The following is a 20,008-nucleotide window of genomic DNA, read 5'->3' as shown; positions in this document are numbered from 1 at the left end:
TATATATATATATATACAGTATATATATATATATATATATATATATATATCTGTATTGTCATCTTTATTTTGCATTCAGCAAAGTCTGATATAACATTATGACCAGTATTTAGCACTAAAATCTCCTTCTTCGCCCAGTAAACTTGCAAGGTTTATTTAATTTTCTCCTCTGATTCTGGAGGTGCCTAACCATTAGATTACAAGTAGAAAGGATATAATCTTTGTTGAATCCTGCAAATGTTTACATTTTTATGTATTCACATGTTTCCCTTACTTGTATGGCTTCATCTCGTATGTTAATCCCGTTTGTGTTTCTTTCTCCCAGAGGTATAGGAATTTACTCTCCAAAATTTTTATAAATGTAGTTTTAGTCTTAACTGAAATTTATATTATCAAGATTTCTCTACTTTTTACAGAGGCAGATTGGTCCGTTCTTTTAGAATCTTGATGGCTGCTAGCTGATTTCTGTGCTCGTCAAAATAGATGTTTGGTTTAATCTTCGATAAGCAATGTTGTACCTGACTCTCCAGAAACGCATTTAAGACAGATCTCCTTTACAACAGAAATTATTTTCTGCGGACCTTCCTAATCCACATATATGTAAGGTCAAATGAAAAAGTTTTATCATCTATAAAATTCTTACTTATTGCACATGTTGCTGTTAAAATGATTCAGTTTTAGACCCGCCCCCTCTCTTAGACTTCCTCGAAGATATGCATGACCATAACTAGACTCAGTAGGATCTTGTTGTCTATATTTCGCACCTGACATCATTTTAATCTTAATCTCCTCTTGAACTCCCTCGAAGTTTTCTCGTCATTGCCAACACTTACAGAAAACATCGAGACAAATCTTCGTTCATCCAGACGGATTTAAGGAAGGGGATACGTTGGTCCTCGCGATGCTGAAACCCCCTTCATAATAACGAAGGTAATTGTTGGTATATGGAAGTAGTTCTGTACCTCAGATTAACATCACCCGAGGGAAAGAAACCCATCCGTTCCGAGGAATGAGATACCTTACATAAATAATGAGGAGAGATGTCGGCGGCGCCGAGGTCATTGCCCGAGAAATTTGTAATTATAGGATCTCGGCAGCATTTGTTTGTTCTCATTCACCGGGAGCGGTGTTCATTTGTGAGGCAATATTACGGAGTTTCATTTATTTGAAATTAGGTTTATTGCGACGTGGTTTGTTATCGTAAAATTGAGACTTCGTCTTTTTCGAAGTTACTATGGCGGAGATAATACATTTGAAGTGCAACGCGTTGCGATATTGTCGTTTTTCTGGCAATAAAGAGGAATGAAACTCATATGAGATGATATTATGGGGGCATTTTATTTCAAATACTAGGTATTTATTTGATTTAAATTAGCATCCGAGACTGACTCTCCTTTGGGATATACATGGCGGGGGTATCTTACCTGAGAGGTAAACTATTATTATTATTATTATTATTATTATTATTATTATTATTATTATTATTATTATTATTATTAGCGTTCAGTTGTAACTTATTATTATACCTTTTTATCTCCAGTATCTAAATTTTTTGTATTGTATTGCATCTACCATGTCTGTCTTTTTATATGGTCCTGCTCTGAAATAAATCATATTATTATTATTATTATTATTATTATTATTATTATTATTATTATTATTATTATTATTATGGAGAAGGCTTTTCTCAGTGTCACTAATCCCCTAACAGCCATTCAAAATTCAGCTCCCCTCCCACCAGCGATTTGGGACCCTGTATATACCGACTGATGAGCCCACCCCGCCTTCAAGATAGACTGATGATGCTGGTCCGCTGGTTAGTGTCGTGGCATGCCACTCGGATGTTGCGTGTTCGCGTCTCCCCCGGGGCGATGAAAAATCACCGACTCTGTATCATGATCAATTACTGCTGCAGTGTGGGGTCTAAGCCCTTTGTTGGCCGAGTTGGTTGAGCTTCAGACCGTCATTCGATGGGCCGGAGTTCGATTCCCGCCGCCGGCTGATGAAGAGTTAGAGGAAATTATTTCTGGTGATAGAAATTCATTTCTCGCTATAATGTGGTTCGGATTCCACAATAAGCTGTAGGTCCCGTTGCTAAGTAACCAATTGGTTCTTAGCCACGTAAAATAAGTGTAATCCTTCGGGCCAGCCCTAGGAGAGCTGTTAATCAGCTCAGTGGTCTGGTAAAACTAAGCTATACTTACTTAGTGTGGGGTCTGTCGTGGGAGGTTGAAACTAACATTCTTTGGAATCTAGAATTTCAAGTCAGTGACCCCTGTGTGCTTGTTCCATGTGAATAGGTTTCATCTACAGAAATAATAATAATAATAATAATAATAATAATAATAATAATAATAATAATAATAATAACGAAACCACGAAGATTCTTACCACTCGAGAACGACATCAAGGTTTAAGTCACCAAATGCTGAGAATCTGAAACTCTACGGGTATAACAATCCATGTTTAACGTCTCCTTGCGTGTACCAGTTTAAAAATTACTAGATTCAGAACCATTTCCTTTCGCCCTAATATTATTATTATTATTATTATTATTATTATTATTATTATTATTATTATTATTATTATTATTATTATTATTATAGTTCTTTAATGTAATCAAGTCTAACGTTCATTTGGGAACTGACATTACGGGGATTATATATTTGAAGTATAAAGTATTGTCAATTGTTTATCTTCATAATGTAATCGATATCATCGTTAATTTGCGGGAATATATTACAGATGTAATATATCTGAAGTTTAACATATTGGGTCATTGTTCCTTTTCGTTAAGAATTTGGGGAGGGTTGATTTGGTATATAGTATTACCTGCCTTAAATATATATATATATATATATATATATATATATATATATATATATATATATATATATATATATATATATTATAGTATATATATACATATATATATACTATATATACATGTATATTTATGTGTGTGTAATGTATTGTGTAATTATTGATATTTATTAAATTGGCTGACAGCAGACGGAACGTTTCTTGATAGCGGAGCCAAAATAAATCTTGAATAAGAAATACCATAGGAAGAATTGTTTTCATATATTTCAGAGGCACCAGATTTAATTAAAATCTGTCGCGTTGACATTAATTCTTTTATGTATGTAAGAATATACAAATGAAATGGCAAGTTATATATTCTTCTATAAGAAGGATATAAAAAAAATAGTAAGGTGGCAGGCTCCTTCTTTTATAATATTCAGTGAAAAAGGGTGAGACATTAGTCTTGAAAGGGAGATATGAAACAATAAAACGATCCTCAAATCATATAAATTCGTTCTTATTAATTTCGGGGGATCTCGAATCTTCAGTTTACTTTATATTCAAGGGTTGATAGTGGTGGAATCTAAACAACAACTGATCTTAAGTTATCCCCACAGGGGTGTAGTGCAATTAGTCCACCTCATGCGGTGCACTGTAGGCATTACTTCAGGTTCCTTGAAGCGTTCCTTCTGCCCTAGCCGCAACACCTTTCATTCCTTCTTACTGTACTTCCGTTCATATTCTCTTTCTTCTATCTTACTTTCCACCCTCTCCTAACAATTGTTTCGTAGTGCAACTGTAAGGTTTTCCTCCTGTTACATCTTTCAGACCTTCTTTACTTTCCGTTTCTTTTTCAGCGCTGAATGACCGCAACGGCCCAGCGCTTGGCCTTTGGGCTTAATTTCCCAATCCAATCTTATGATATAAAAAGTATGCCAATTTTGATGACAGAGACACTATTGGCTTAGAGTCAATTGTTCTTATAAAATATTTTATGTTGTTAACTTATCTTGAATTTCCTTAAGAAATTTTATAATCTTTATTTAGTTGTTATTAGAAATACATCTACTATTTAGTTAATAGTTTCAGCACATAAATTTGATCTGATTTTATTCTTGCCACGCATTTGAATACTATGGAAGATCATCTTAAATTACTCTTTATATAACTCGGACTGTCACTTTTCAAATAAATTTCTTAGTGGTTTTATGTTTTATATTTTCCTGTCTGTTATTATTTCCCCCTAACGGGGATGCACAAGACTCCGAGGCTGCACATGGAACAGGAAATTACAAAGTTCAATTAACGCTGGCTTCCGTTTTAATTCAGTGTAATATTCATTGCAAGTTATTTCACATTTTAAGAAAACACGAATTAGAAAAATAAAGTATAAGGGTGAAATGTTCATAAATAAGGAATCTCTGTAGTTTATATTTATATAAATATATCATTTCCTATAGCTTCTGCGTTTCGAGTGGGTAGCAATTACAATATAACCTAACAATGAACTCCATAATTATATGATTCATTAACTAACGACTCTCCCTGGAGTACGTCCATTAAAATAGGCACATTTTTTTAGCATTTAATTCTACTTTTGCTAGTAATATAAATTAGGAACAGTGCTGAATCGTACCTCTGAAAATGACTCCGTTTTTCATAAACCTACGATAATTGTAATTAAGTAATTTTTCCGTTTATGATAATGAGGTCAATATTATGATCAGTTAGGAGACGTAATCCAGTTTTTATACTTTAGAGATTAAAATGAGTGATGTGAATCTGCGCACTTTGGAGGATTTAGTGTGTGGTGTGAGCTTTGCCTGGAAATATTTGATTTTTGCTATAATTGGCCTGTGTCATTAATTTTCCCTCTGAACTTAATTTACATATCGGAATTTTTATTTAAATAATCTATATTTTCTCTCGGCAAACCTTATTGATTAGTAATAGGTTTTGTGTGTTTCTGTAAATATTAAGTAAAAGGTGTGTTGAAATACTATCGCCATTTCATCTCACACATCAGAAACGCCATTCAGTCTTTCAAAAAGCTGTTGGATGTTTTCCAGTTATAAATATTAATGAAATGCACCGTAAGAAAACAAGACTTTCTGAACGACAAAGGTATTAAATCTTTTGAAAGAAGCAAAATGTTCTCTGAAAGCACAAACGATCATTGAAGATTTCAAGAACTAAAAATGCTTATAAAAGGCTACGAGAGTTTTGCTTAAAGAATATGAACACACATGCACATTAGTGCTTTCGGTAAGGCAACAAGACGTTCTAGAACAAACAAGTAAAATATGCGCCGAAGTTTCTTCGCCGCAATCGAGTTTTCTGTACAGCTTATAATGCTGTATAAAACTCTCAACCACGGCTCATGAAAATCTCAGCCGTTGCCCATGAAAATTTCAGCCACGGCCCGGTTGTGGACTCTGTTGTTGGCACCTGTAGCTGTCCTAGACGCACGATCATGGCTAACTTTAACCTTAAATAAAGTAAAAACTACTGAGGCCAGAGGGCTGCAGTTTGGTAGTTTGACGATTGGAGGGTGGATGATCAACATACCAATTTGCAGCCATCTAGCGTCAGTGGTTTTTAAGATCTGATAGCGGACAGACAAATAGCCATCTCAATAGTTTCTTTTACAGAAAACTAAAAACTAAGGCTTCAGATCTGCAATAAAACGTTCTGTGACAAAAAAGAAAGCTACCGAAAAGGGAACTGGGCATTCCTTAAATACGAAACACAATCACTGAAGCTTTCAAAAGCTGACTAGATGGCCTATAAAAAAACAACTTCAGTAAATTCTCCATAAGGCAAGAAGTTCCGCAATGTAAATTGACCAGAAAAGACACAAAGGAAATCATTGAACTTTTAAAAATCCACAAAAACCTTTCATAGTATTTCCCTGCTTTCTGCTTCAGAAAGTGCTTATTTTACGGTAAATCTGGCCGCATGTACGTTAACTGATACAGTTTATTCGATAAGATTATTCCAGTTGAGCCTTTTATATCTTCCCTGTCCAATAAATAATCTAGAATGACGTTCCAGTCTGTATGAAAAAAGTATGGCCAAATGGAAAACCAACTTTCGGAGGTAATTTGGCGGTTCAGCAAGAAATTCAATCCCACTGTTAAGCACGGATACTTAATTATACCTTCTGCCTTTTGTACGTAGAAATATTTTCAACCCAGGTTTTGAATTTTTGTGTCCATTTTAGCAATTAGACTTGACTGAAATAAGTAAAGATCTCTGCGTTACTATTTTATGTTGATTTCAATCTCTTGTTGAAATACCTTTCAACCTCTAGTGATTTTACGTGCCCTAGAAAAGAAAACAGACAAGCTAAACCATATTAAAACACAGATCTGCCTATTTTTTGTAACGCCCAGGAATTCAGATCCAATACTAAATTTCATTATCGTTTTGAGTCTCTTGATATCAAAAGATTTTCGAGACTTTGTCTAAGTTACTAATATGATTACTCCTTATTATTATTATTATTATTATTATTATTATTATTATTATTATTATTATTATTATTATTATTATTATCAATGAGATTTGCTTTTTTCACTTTTTTGCATTTAGCCCTCTGGATCTGCCTTCTGTATTCCACTTAAGGTCCCTAGCAGGAAATTAGTTTGAAGGCAATCTGTTTTTAATTGCTATCACTTTTTAATATGCTTTTTTGTTAATGTTTTTACAATTATTCTCAATGATAATGGTGTCACTACCAATAATATAATTACTATTTTTTTTCTACTACTACCTCAGGAACTGTGTGGATATTGCCCAATATCATTTTTATCACTTTAAACTCGTGTATCTGGTTTGCCCGTATCTATTGTAATGCCTCTACTTTGTATATTCCATGTATATGGGCTTGTGCTGAAAATAAAGATTATTATTATTATTATTATTATTATTATTAATAATAATAATAATAATAATAATAATAATAATAATAATAATAATAATAATAATAATAATAATAATAATAAATTCCCAGATCTCTGCCTCTTTCTTTGCTGACAATAGGCCATTAAGAAGGGGTCGAGTGAAAGTCTACATATTTTAGGAATTTCCCCCTTGCTGATAATGATGATAATTTCCTTACGAAAAGGTCACATTTTTTTCAAATCTATCTATCTTCAATGCAAATTAAGTATGAAATAAGCTGTAAAAGACGTGTCGCACGTGAGCAGAGAGCAGAGGAAAAAACACGGTAGTCATATTAGAACCAAAGAGAAAAATGTTTTTGAAAAATAAAAGACAATTCTGAAATCTACAAACATGTAATTTTGTAGTCGTAGTTAAGGATATCGATTACCAGTTGTCGTTAATGAAAATAAAAGGGAAAACGTCATGAAAAATAAAATAAGTTAAAACCATCATCGACATAAGACGTAGACTACATTGTCGAGAAAGGCTGGCATGATGTTAAGGTCAGAGAAGTTGAGTTAGATGTCCTTTCACAATAATCACTAGAGAAAGTTTTTTGGCATCTTTAAGCATCTTGATTCAGAGAGCGGTCATTGATGTCAAAACTCGTAACAAGCACGTTCCGTTTAATTTTGATTTAATAGTAATTTTGAGCAATGTCAAAAAGGTGTTCAAAAAGGAGGCTTGGCCATGTGATAATACCTATTTCAAGAAGCATTAAAACAGACAGACAGTAATTAGGGTAATCATTTGCGGTATTAGTCTTTGGGGACTGGTTAGCATCTTTAGTCATATGATTTTTCTATTCTGGTCATTTTCGAAGTCATCCTACCTCCCAAGCGTCATGCAGCCAATTGGGGAGAACAGCGTTTCTAGGCAACTCACCTGAAAGTAAAAGAAAGTAACATTTACTTAATCATCCTTTCAGAAACACACTCAACACGAATATATGTGTGTATATATATATACTATATATATATATATATATATATATATATATATATATATATATATATATATATATATATATATACATATATATATATATATATATATATATATATATATATATATATATATAATATAATATATATATATGTGTGTATATATGTATATATATATATATATATATATATATATATATATATATATATATATATATATATATATATATATATATATATATATATATATATATATATATATATATATATATATATATATATATATATATATATGTAACATTTCCTTTGAAAAAAAAAGTTATCTAAAGAGATGAACATGTCAACAGCCAATGCCACACACACACACACGCACTGGGTAGGAAAATATTTTCCACAAGATTAGATGTTTTTTTTTTTTAATCAATGCAGATGTTCATCAGTAGTGTGCCACCTTCGCTACACACACATTGTCGCTTACCTCTTCTATTTCGCTCTTCCTGGATGTGAAAACCCTTCCTTTCTGATGCCTTTGATAACCCAACAACCTACCACTTTCTCTCTCCCTTCTGAGCCATTAAAGAAATGAAATTAATCTACCGAATTGGCTTTGCTAGACCGGAGCGCAATTTTTCTTTTTGTGGGGATGCGGTTGCAGTGACAGATGGAATTTTCGAACTTTCGTCCTCTGATGGCCCCATAAATCTGTCACTTTCGAAGTTCTGTCTTCGAAATCTTTAATGTTATTCAAGCTCAAAGTTGGGGTTGGGTTCGAATGTTAATAAGGATAAGAAGGATAAGAATATATAGCTGCACACAAAGTGTGGAACCATAAGGGTACAATTTTGCTAACTGCATACTTGGTGAAGGCCTTTGTATGCTGTTTAAAGTGGCACTGCTTAAATCGATCATAATCTCCATAACAATGCTCATGTTGACAGAGACAACCGGTAAAAATGACCCGTTCTGCACACGTTCAAAGATGAAATGATAATACCAACAGCTTCAATTCATGAACCAAAATCTAACAGATGATCAACGCGGAAATGATTAGCTGGTTTATATAAAAGGCAGATAAATGGGCTCACGTGTGCAGGGAAATCTTTTCGTTTAAAGGGTTTGAATGCTGGGATGATCCTTTGCAGTGGCTTTGGAACTTGTAGGTCACAGAAAGCCTTTATTACTTACATAGGTGGAACAATAATGGTTTTAAATATTGTATTTGATGCTTATTGGCCATTGTCGTCCCATAGCTGAAGTGTAAAGGTAATTAAAGGTATGAGTGGACTGAGCTGGGTATTTTTGTATTTTATATGCATCAGAATATTAGCGGCCCCACCCACACGCGAACGCAAAGTACAAACATACACACACACACACACTATATATATATATATATATATATATATATATATATATTGTATATAGTGTGTATGTATATATGTATATATGTGCATATATATATATATATATATATATATATATATATATATATATATATATATATATATATATATATATATATATATATATATATATATATATATATATATATATATATATATATATATATATATATATATATATATATATATCATCCAGGGTTTCTGTGTTCTAAATTTCAGCAAGTATTCTGGGGTGAGGCTGCTATCCCATGTGCTGATTCCATCTACAGTTTACCTACTTCCATGCAACAGAATTACTGTATATGTCAAGCGAAGGTAAATGATATCTAAGGAACAAGTTCATCTCACACCGTCTCTCTCTTACATCCCAAAGACAGACAGACGAACGTACTAAGGATTTATTTTCTACCATCTTTGAGTAAAAACTACTATTTTCCCGTTTGGAGCCCATCACGTATGGTCTATCCCCCTCAACGCGCACACAAACACACACGCAGGCTCCTAACATCGATAAGTTGTAGAGTTGCCTCCACAAAAACCCTTGAAAACTGTAGAATATTGATTAGGAGGCGCCTCGGCAGCCTGAATGTCATTTCAGGAAGGTCACTTCTTGCCACCTTCTAGGAAAACATACACTTTTTATCTGTAAACTGTTATGATCCGTTGGACAGTGGATTTTGCTTTTAAATATTTAATTTACACGTACACCTAAGCGCTTGCACGCACACGGGCAAACACGCTAGAGAGAGAGAGAGAGAGAGAGAGAGAGAGAGAGAGAGAGAGAGAGCTAATGAAGAAAAAAAAGGAGAGATTTTTTATGTCCTTTCATGTTACAGTAGTATCTCATAAGTATTCGCATATATTAATATACCATGCTATCCATATTAAATTTGTTTCCACTTACTAGTATAAGTGTATTCCTGGAGGAAATGAATTTAACATTGAATATAGGACAGCATTTTTATACGTAAATAGGATTTTAAGATATGCATTGTTTTTAGTTTGCAAATGTATAATTGGTACGGCCATTTACAGAGCTTTATTTTTGCCTCCCCAGTGTATTCACATTGTAATGGCTGAAATAAATTAATTTTATTTTCATGCTATAATAGTAACTCTAGTTTGCATGCACAGCTGCTGAATTCTCTTCTCTTAATGTTATTTTCAATATACATTCCTTAAAATTACACTCTCGTAGGCAGTCACTACTTTTCTGCAGTCGTATTTTATCTTAGTTTTTGTACTGTCAAGATTTCAAATGTTTATGTTTATTTTATAGTTCTTATCATCACAAATCTGTTTATTGAATAATATACATCTTTCCCCAGTCATGTATTCATTTGGTTTAGATTTTAGACATCTAGCCATCCTAAAATAGGTGCATGTAGAATATCCTCAGAACATGACAAAAATAAGTAATTTGATTTCGTCAGTGCTCCAAACATCTTCATTATATAAACATAATGAATAACAACATTTTTTGCTTTCATTGTATGTCTGTTCCAAACACGTTTTTCCCACTGACACTGCCGTCATAAGCGAGCAGACATTTCAGAAGGGGAAACACTTCTCTCTTTCCTTCTCTCTTTCCATCTCCCACACGGCTACATTTTGCTACCAGTCCTGCAAAAAAGCCATAAATCATGACTTGGTTCCAGTTATTCCACAATACATTACTCCTCTGGTGCTGCTGATCCCGTTCGCTGGGTTCTCAATACTTTTATAAGACCTTCTGTCTTCATTTGAGGGTCTTTCGTCTTCGCATATTTCATGAACACTTCCCGTGTTCCACCGTTGGGAAGAACAAATGGCGTCCCTGCACAGCACTGCGTTAAAGAACATTTCTTTGGTATGTGTTTAATTTTTTTCCCGTAATAAGAGGTTGGCTCTAGGAAAACAACACAGAGGTCGTTATCACATTCATTCGGTAAATCCTAAATCCGGGACGAACCCCTTTCATCTTATAACTGTCTTTTGGTTCTGTAGTTACACTGGAGTATCCTCAGTTACCCTCTGTTCTTCTCGGCACTACAGTTTTACCTTCTGTTGGCCTTTCGGTCTGTCTGTCTGTCTGTCTGTCTGCCTGTCTGCCCATTCGTCCATCCTTCTGTCTGTCTGTCATCAGTGTATTTGTCACGCTTCCTTGTTATCGCATCTGCTACACAGTGTTGAAGGGATTCTGGTTAAACTTGGACAGACTGACATGCACAGATTTGCATAAAAGATAATCGATTGTCTGTCTGTCTGTCTGTCTGTCTGTCTGTCTGTCTGTCTGCCTGTCAATCATTCCATCCGTTAGGGGGTCTATCACATTCATCTTGCCACTGCAATTCCTACACGGTTGAAAGTATTTCAATCAAACTTGGTACAAAGTTAGACCGTCGTGCACAGGTGTGCATGAAGGAAGCTTGTCCATCTGACTGTCCGTCTCTGTCTCTCAGTGTGTCTCACACTTACATTGTCATCTTAACTCCTCCTCTGCACAAAGGTTGATAAGCAAGCATAGATGGTTATGAGAGGAGATCGTCAGTTTGCCTGTCCGTCATTCTCTCCATGTGTGTCTGTCATCCTTATCTTGTCTTCGTGACTTCACCATGACTGGAGGACCTGAGTTAAACTAGGTAAAAGAAAATTAAGCAAACTGCATAGGTAGACATAAAAGGAGATTTTTTTTTCTTACTTTTTGTCAGTGTTTCTGTCACGCTGAACCTGTCGCTGCTATTCACCCTCCATGACTGAAGGGAGTTCAGTCAAACTTGATACAGAAGCAGGTCACCATGCATAGATTCACGGAGAAGGCGATCGTCTATCTGTGTGTCACACTTGCCTCGTTTTTTAGACTTGACCCAATGTGAAATTATGGACTCAGATATCTTAGATAGTGTATAAACATTAACCTTAGCCTTAACTTCTCAAACGCAAGATGCAGAGACTTGATATTTTCATGTATACCCCAGTAATTTCGTGCCATGATCAGGACCATCATATACTAAAAATTGTATTCGGTGTGAGCATTCTAGTTTCACAAAGAACAGTAATGGTGCATTCATTCTTGTTATTCTTTAGTGATGAGTATATACAGGCAAAAATAGTTAGACTTTATGTTATTACCATTATTATGAATATTGCTGTTAGCAGCAGTAGAGGTAGTGGTAGTAACAGCAGCAGAAGCTTATTCCAACTGCTATTACTGTTTGAGTGACACCAAGGTCTTACATCAAAAAACGAAACCTCTCTGCAATATTCTTATACTAAAAGTACAACAAAATAAGGGACCAGTAGCGATATGCTGTTTTTTTTGTGATGAACTAGAATTTCAACATACTAGCATACATAAATGTACACGTGTGGATTGCAGTACACAGTTAACATTTGCAGTACAAATATATACTACTATAACTTTTTTTACATTTCTATTTCTCATGAAAAAATGCAACTGAGTGCAATAACGACGACCCGGACGTTCCGGACCAAAACACCGTATCATGAAAACAGGCAGAAGCAGCCTCGTGTCACTGGAGAAAACAAGTTGTCTCGATTTCCTTGCAATAAAATGCCTCAAAAATTCATCCTTAATAATCTTCCCTCTGGTCTGAGGAAGGGTATCGGAAGGGACATATGAAGAAGTTAGATAACTCCTCGTGATTTATGACTCCACTGCGGTTTTTTTTTTTTTTTATTAAACTAGGACATCTCATCATTCCCGAAGGAACGATAAAGACTGTCGCAGTCTGTTTTCGGTAGAATAAAGACTGCAACGCTTAACGCTTCCTTGCTCTACGTTCCTGCATTGGGAAGGTCACTGTTAAGTATATGAGACCCTGGCTCCAATAGTATCATCCTCTCTCTCTCTCTCTCTCTCTCTCTCTCTCTCTCTCTCTCTCTCTCTCTCTCTCTCTCTCTCTCTCTCTCTCTCTCTCTCCTTGGCTTCATTTTATCATTTTATAGTTTATAATCCACTGACATGACTATAGGGGTCACAAAGTATTATTATAGTTTATAAAACACTGTTATAACTATAGGAATCACCTAGCATTTTATGGAGTATAATACACACACATATATATGTATATATATATATATGTGTGTGTGTCTGCTTGTATGTAATCTTCCTATGGTAACGCGACTGGGAGAGTTTTGCTGAGTTATGAAATGACAAAATACTAGCGGTTATGTTACTTGAAACTATAAAGATGTTTATATTTGCTGAATGGAATTCCTAACTTCTGGCTTTCCTCAACTTTTTAGATACGTTACTTATCTTTGAACTTAATGTCCTCAAAGGAAACATATAAAGAAAATTTTCTGAAAGTGTGTTATCTCGATTATATATATATATATATATATATATATATATATATATATATATATATATAATATATATATATATATATATATATATATATATATATATATATATATATATATATATATATATATATATATATATAGTTGGGAGAATATTAGTTAGGAATAGCATAAATATAAAAGAGAGAAAAAGAAATGAGAGAGAACCATTAATAGACAAATGATAGACAGAGAAAGAGAGAGAAAGAATGAATAATAAAGTAACGAGAAAGAGAGAGAGAGAGAGAGAGAGAGTAACGATCAGGAAATGTCGTGAGTATGTAGCCAAAACATTGGTGCAAGAGTAATCTAAACGCAGCCATTAAAAACTGCCTACCCGTCTCACCTGTGTCCTGACCTTTCAACCTTTGGCGGAACCTGAAGACTTCTGGTGATGTCATTAGTCCCACCCACGAAGGAGGGAATTAAATCAATTAATTACACCCAAGGGACATCGTTAGATAATCTTCAACCACTAAGGACAACTACAAGGCAGAACAGAAGTAGTGGTCTGCCTACTGGTGGGATGGACATCTCCTTTGAAGAACCTTCATAAAGGCAAGCTTGAAGGAGAGAGAGAGAGAGAGAGAGAGAGAGAAAGAGAGAAGATCCAACAGCCTTAGCAGAGTGAGGTCGAGAGCCTCACCAGTTGTGGGTTAAGAAGATTGACAAAAGGCTCATACTTCGATTCATAGTCATACTACTAACTTGTATATATAGTATATATATACTGTATAAGTTTACTAGTGTATTAATGAAGTAAGAAAGCTGCACTGTGTCTTCCTAAGCCTCCTGAGACTAACAACTAACAACAAACAAAGCCAGAAATGATAAAGCAACTATAGAGGAAATATAAAACTAATTCAAATAAGAAGAAGCAACAGAACATTACTATAATAAACATTACAAAGATAACAATAATAAACTTCTTTACATTAGTAACGGGTAACAAAAGTAAAGAAAAGACTTCATTACATTACATACATATATATATATATATATATATATATATATATATATATATATATATATATATATATATATATATATATATATATTGCAAATCTCATACAAAGCCAGCCTACTCATCTCAGATTAGAATAAAATGAATATCCAAAGAGCACAGACAACTTTTTTGTCAGGTCATCTAGACCCTCCAGATTTGGAGTTTCCCTATTCCTCATCTAATACCTGCTCCCTTCAGATCTTAATCCTCTTTTTCTTGGAAACTGTGATTCTCACTCTCTCTTACTCTCTCTCATAGGACTCTAGTGTTGGAATTAGCAGATTAATGGCCACTGGCATAGCCAGAGGACACCATTAGCAAAGAGAAAACTGATGCAAGAACTGACCGGACCTTGCAGGGCTTGGCACCAGAAATTAAGATGCGGTGCCATGTTGGAACCGCATGGCCCCAACTCCCATCATGCATTTGTGACCCATGAGTCAGACCCCATAAAAGGGAGCCACTGGCCGTGGCCAACAAAGACCAACTAGAGATTCTGAGAGAACCGGATAAGAGGCAGACAGCCTTCCTTCTTTGTCTCCCCTTTACCTCTTGACCTAGTGTCTGCCAGTCATAGCTTTGACTCCCCCCACCCTGAGTGCCATAGTCCATCATCAGTAGCCCACAGAGACATCCTTGAGGACAAGGTAATGTGAAACGTTGGGATTGCAGGTCACCTTTCCTTTATCTACTACTAATTTTCATCATATCTTCCTTTTCCCTACCTGGAGTGATATTGGTGACATTTTTGTAGATTATTATTTTGCATTGATAGAAGTGTTATTATTGTGCTTTTATATGAGTATCTTTGTGAATATTTATGAGAGAGGAGTCCTCTGCCTTCAGCAGAACCTCCTCAGTGCTAAGATCCACTGATCAGGTAACCTCTTGACTGTATTCTGCAGATCAAACCTGACGCTGTGAACCGATTCTGCCCCAATTGTATACTCTCATCACGCCTGCTAAGACGGGCATGTTCTTGTAGAATCTTCCTTCATCGAGTACCAAGAAGGCCCTCTCACCCATAGAAGTAATTCACATATCTTGTCAGCCCCCTTCAATATTGCAGACTCCCGTTCTGCTTGTGTTTTGTCCCGTTTTAAAGTAATTGTTATCAAGTGTTTTCTCAAGTAGGCTATCACCAATTGCTGTAATGTATCAGGACCCTAGCGGCCCTCCACTACCTTGAATTAATTGTCAATACATTCCTGTCATTATCTTGAGATTTTCCCTTATATTTACCTGTAGAATTGATTGATTGAATGATATTGCTGTATGTGGAAGCATGGTCAGATGTGACCTTCCCCCTCCTTGTGCCAATGAACTCAAGAGCCCACATTCACATGTAGCATTTGGTGACCTGGCCTAGTATATATCTTGCACATTGCATAATATTGCAAAAGATTGCATTTGCAATGACCTAATTAGCTTTCACTAGAGGAATATTGCAAGATTGAGACTAACTTGATTTTTGAGCAAAGAGCCATCATACGCATACAATCGGACAGAAAGGTACACAGTAAAAGTATTTCATTTCATGTCATACCATTGACAGAATCATCCATGAAAGGGAATTCATAACTAACCAGAGTAAATTGCTTGTGAGCTAAAGTGCACAAAGTTTTATCTGCCACCAGACGACGAGTTGCCATTCACTCACGTGTTTGCTGCTATTGCATGTTAGTGAATGTACATGTCTTAAGTGATAGGACTTAGCTAGGCAGTGCAGTTAAACGTTAACAGAAGGGAAAGTGTGACTGAATACCGCATAAATGTTTTGGACAATTTGGAGTCTGAAGAGATAGGAACACTGAATCTGGCAACCACGGTTAGGAACGACTGGATGTCTAGATTTCATCATATCATGAGTAACCAGTTAGGGAGGTAGGAATACACTCAGTCTCGCTAATACTGAACTCCCCAGTTCATTTACCGGAGTAGAAATTTTGCGTCGAAGATTACTGAACTGATTTCGCATATGTGCAACCCATTGAGGTAACGAGAGTCGTGTTCCCGAAATTAGTATAAGTCTCTGGGCATCTCAGAAGGTGGATACAGGTCGAGACAGAAAAAGAATCGGGTGAGCATGCACAGAAGCCAAGTCTGCTGAGAGATTGAACAAAAAGTGTTATATTGTTCACTAAAATTCAAAAATTCCCCTCACGAGACTTGGAAATTCCATTACTCTCTCCTACCAATATGATCATTCACGTATTTCATTCATCTCATTCATTAATTATATAGGTAATATTTTACTTGCACACAGAAGAAAAACTATTTCATGTAGGGAATCCCATCGGTTGATTGAATTGCATGTTCCGTACATTTCAGTTAAGAACATACATGCATACGACCTGCTAAAAAAAACGCTAAATTAAAACCCCCCAACCACGTGTAAGCCACTCATGATAATTTCTACATGCCTCTCATTACTAAAACTCCATTGAGACTTACACCCTATTATTTTGATTAATTATTGATTGATGAACACGTTCATGATGAGCTGCTTTTGATTGACTGATGAACATGCTCATGACGAGCCCCTCTTGATTGATTGATGAACACGCTCATGATGAGCCATTTTATTTAGCACAACAACAGTGAGTTCTGTAGTAACCCCAGCCCCCAAGTAAGGGTTACCCCTCTCACACTGAGTGCCTGAATTGATTGTTTGAGAGTTCTACGGAACACCCGCCTCTAAATGTGGCACCTTGAAGGACCTGGGTATTTTGATTGATTGATGATTGATTGAACCTCTAACCTCTGCACTATAGCCAGTACCGTTCGTGTGCACATTATCCTCGTTCATTGAATGAAACTTGAGTTCTCTGGAACATGCACCCTGAGTGCCATTCGAAGAAGTGCCAGTTCCTGTGCCAGTGCCTGCACCATCTAACTCTGAAGCAACATGTCGCTCAAAGAACACAAAGCTGTCATGGAGCTGGGAAAGAGTACGGGGCTAAAGGGAACTGAGCTCCTCCAGTGGGCTAATGAGCGGCTTAAGCTCCTGAAGGAGGAACAACAAAAGAAAAGGGAAGAAGAAAGAAAGAAAATGGAAGGCAAAAGACAAGGAAGAGAGGAAGAACGACCCATGAGCTCTCCCTCAAGGAGAAGTATCTCGAGATCGAACAAGCGAGACAAGCTACCGCCGACACCTAAGATGGCACTCCCTCAGCCAGTCCAACCCCCTCCATGAGTTCCCATTTCTCCCTACCTCTCATCCATCCATTGATCCCAAAGTGGGCTGAGGACGAGCCCAAAACATGGCACTTTGACCACATGGAAGACCTTGTTATTATGTACTCCCCTTCTGCTGCCGAAATTGCCTTGCTGCTCACTAAACACTTGAATGGCAAACCTTGGCCGCCTTCTATGCCTTAGACAGCAGGCACAAGGGCGACCTGAATGAGGTACAACAAGCCATGATCAAGGTGTATGAAATCATTCTGAACACTGGCGACAGCGGTGGCACCAACTCCGGAAGGAGACAGGTCAGACCTGACCTGAGTGGGCTTATCATAACACCAGGGCCTATGATCGCTGGGTGGAAACCCTTTCCTAATCTTGAGAGAATGGATGCAGCTTGAGGACCTCATGTCCTTCACCCCCAATGACCTCGTGACGTTCCTGTGTGGGCAGTGTCCTGAGACTTTCAGTGCATGCTGCCATCTCACGGACAAGTGGGACACATTCCACCTCGACGCAGGTTCCCTTAACCAGAAGATCCACCCACGGGGTAACACCTATGGGTCACAATGCACGAAGAATGGCACCCTTGTATGCCAGCATTGCAATAAGAGCGGCCATTCCACCGAACAGTGCCAAGCAAGCTGACGGGACCCCTCCCAGTGGGAAGTCTGCTCCCGGCGCTGCCACGTCTTCCTCAAGGTCCACCCCGGTTGTTGCCCCTGCAAGGCCTTGCCACGAAGCCCTTTGCATAGACTGCAGTTAGAAGGGCCAATGATCTGCCACCTTCCGAGGATGCAAGAAGTACTCCCCGCTGAAGGCAGTCATAAATCTTGCCCTAGATGGCCAATCCGTTGAAGGGCCAACCAGAACATATGTGCTTATCTCACCCCCAATGGCTCCTCGCTGCCCCAAGAATGGCTGCAGCTAGTCAACATGGGTGCACCTGTCAACATCATATCCTAGGATCAGGTGTCCCCGGGTGCCCTTATCAACTAAGATGAACAAGTGAGAGTTGGCTGGCTAAATGACCAAATTGAGGATGTTCCAACGGTGCATCTGCCGGTTATCGACCGGCGATCCACCCATGAAAGCGAATACCTATTTGGAGTGGTTACGTTGATCGCCATGACCTGCCCTCTCCTCTTGGGCCAAAGCAACCAGAACTGGCTCATCCTACAGCTACACCTGCCCCCATTGCCAGATGAACCCTTTCCCAGCTCCAACGACCCAGTGGATCCCCTCCAAGCCGGTCCTGTCCTTGCGCTGCTGCCACAGCTGCTGTCTCCGCCTGACACTGCACAAGTCTCTAACGACCCGCCTGAGGAGCCCGCTTTCCTTCTCACATTGGCGGATGCTTCCACCCCAGGTCTGTGCTGGGAGGAACTGATAAGGGCACAGAAGGAAGACCCTCACATATGATGCCTCCGGACTGACACTCACACAACGGAGGAGGAACTTCTGGATCTTGTGAAGGACACCTACCTGATAGATGATCACATACTCTACCGGGTAACCCGGGGACAGCACAAGCCTGCCCAAGTGATTCATCAGCTGGTAGCAATACCTTGCTCCCTTCAGCCAAAGCTCCTCCAGCTGGCTCATGATGGGATTGGAAGACACTTCAGGGTCCCCCGTACTCTGAAGGCCCTGACAGGGAATTTTTCTGGCCTGACATGAGAAAGTCGGCGAAGGCTTCCATATCTTCGTGCCCAAGATACCAAATCACTGGATGTCCATATGAAGTCATACCAAGGCACCCATGAGAAACATACCCTCCATCAGCATCCCTCTTAAGGATGTCATCAACTATTATACTTCCCAGTGGCGCATCATTGACCAGTTCACCCACTACTCTGAAGCCATTCCCATGCAAAGCGAGAGTTCAAAAAATGCCATGAAGGCCCTCATCCAGTTCTTCTGCCATTTTGTGTTCCACTCTATGAAGCGTTTTGAATCTTACCATGCTGATCATAAACTTCCCTTGACCATGATCACGGACCATAACCCCCTCACGCATCTCACTACTTTCAGAAATCAGAATAAGCTCTTAATGCTTTGCTGCATAGATTTGCAGGAAAATAGAGCATATCAAGGGCACCAGCAATAAAATTGCCTACTTCCAGAGAGCAATGCCCATGCCTCCCATTCCTGAACATAACCCCTGAGATTACATCCTTCCTTGATGTTATCTTTTCTTTGATACCTGATGAAATCGCAATCGCAAACGTTGTTGAGCCGTCAGCTCACAGGCATCTGTGCCACGTGGCGCAGTGCCAGCTGCGTTGAGTACCGTGGCACCCCTAACGTTTCCCCACACCGTACTCCCAAATTGATGCCTCCTTAAGGCAAAACTAGCTGCATGAATT

General features: G+C 37.6%; 1 protein-coding gene across 2 annotated transcripts in view; it reads right to left on the bottom strand.

Annotated features, from left to right (window-relative positions):
- LOC136831291 (glycine receptor subunit alpha-2-like) overlaps nt 1–20,008 on the bottom strand; it is an 805,495-nt gene that overhangs the window by 712,610 nt on the left and 72,877 nt on the right. The gene's annotated exons all lie outside the window — the stretch shown is intronic.

This window comes from Macrobrachium rosenbergii, chromosome 48, assembly GCF_040412425.1.
Source record: "Macrobrachium rosenbergii isolate ZJJX-2024 chromosome 48, ASM4041242v1, whole genome shotgun sequence".
Lineage (NCBI taxonomy): Eukaryota > Metazoa > Arthropoda > Malacostraca > Decapoda > Palaemonidae > Macrobrachium > Macrobrachium rosenbergii.
The sequence above is the reverse complement of the archived record's forward strand: the minus strand, read 5'-3'. Positions and strand labels throughout refer to the sequence as shown.